Source organism: Mus pahari, chromosome 10 (assembly GCF_900095145.1).
Source record: "Mus pahari chromosome 10, PAHARI_EIJ_v1.1, whole genome shotgun sequence".
NCBI classification, from domain to species: Eukaryota; Metazoa; Chordata; class Mammalia; order Rodentia; family Muridae; genus Mus; species Mus pahari.
In genome coordinates this window covers 60,130,032-60,131,476 of record NC_034599.1, presented here as the reverse complement: position 1 = coordinate 60,131,476, position 1,445 = coordinate 60,130,032, and positions in this window count along the sequence as shown.

Here is a 1,445-nt window from a genome sequence, read left to right as displayed (position 1 = left end):
AAAAAAAAAAAAAAAAAAACAAAAAACAAAAGATAAAAGTTGTGGCGGTTTGAATAAATTCATGTGTTTAATTAAATGCTTGGCCAAGGGGAGTAGCACTGTTAGGGGGTGTGGCTTGGAAGAGGAAGTGTGTCACTGTGTAGGCGGGCTTTGAGGTCTCCTAGTCCTTAGGCTCCACCCAGTACGGAAGAGAGCTTCCTCCTGACTGCCTTCAGAAAAGACCCTTCTAATGGTTACCTGCAGAAGACAATCTCCTCTTTGCTGCCTTCAGATCAAGATGTAGAATTCTTGGCTTCTCCAGCACCATGTCTACCTGAATGCTATCATGCATCCCACCATGATGATAATGACCTGAACCTCTGACACTGTAAGCCAGCCCCAGTTACATATTTGCTTTTATAAAAGTTGCCTTGGTGATGGTGTTTCTTCACAGCAATGAAACCCACACAAAGACAGAAATAAATGTTCAGACAAAAACAAACAGCACTCTGGAGACAGAGATGGGCAGATCTCTGAGGTGGAGGCCACATAGTGAGTTCTAGGATAGCCAGGGCATATCTCAAAAAAAAAAGAAAAAACAAACAAACAAAAACAATAAGAACAAACAAAAACCTCAAAACCAAGATGGCTCCGTAGGTAAAAGGACTTGCAGTGAAAGCCAGATGACCTGGGTTCCACTCCCAGCACCGTGGGGGAAGGAGAAGGCCCGTGCCTGATCTCTACACACACGCCAAGGCACATGTATGCCCAAGGCACATGTATGCCCAAGGCACATGTATGCCCAAGGCAAGTACACACATAATATACACACACAACAATAATTGGGGGAAATACCTTAACGACTATAAACGGGCTGTTTCCATGAAAAGATTACTATTACTAACCACTTGAGAAATAACTCCCAAATCTTACTGTTTGTTGTAGAAATGTAAAAAAGAGGACTACATTGAAACTTCTACCTCAAAGTCAAGGCAGCCCACCTACTTAAAGCTTTAATCTGGGCCGAACAGCACGGCCTGCAGCAACCCAACGTGGAAGCGAGGTGATGAGGAGTTCAGTTTCGTCCTGATCTCCATAAGACCTCGTCCCCCCAAACAACAACAAAATAGTGTTAGGATGCACACCTTCAATCCCAGAACGTGGGAGGCAGACAGAGGCAGGTGGATCTCTATGTATTCAAGGCCAGCCTGGTCTACTTGGAGAATTCGGGGTTTTTTTTGTTTTGTTTTGTTTTGTTTTAATTTTTATTTTTTATTTATTTATTTTTTTTCGAGACAGGGTTTCTCTGTGTAGCCCTGGCTGTCCTGGAACTCACTCTGTAGACCAGGCTGACCTCGAACTCAGAAATCTGCCTGCCTCTACCTCCCGAGTGCTGGGATTAAAGGCGTGCGTCAGGCTGGGCGTGGTGGCACACGCCTTTAATCCCAGCACTCGGGAGGCAGAGG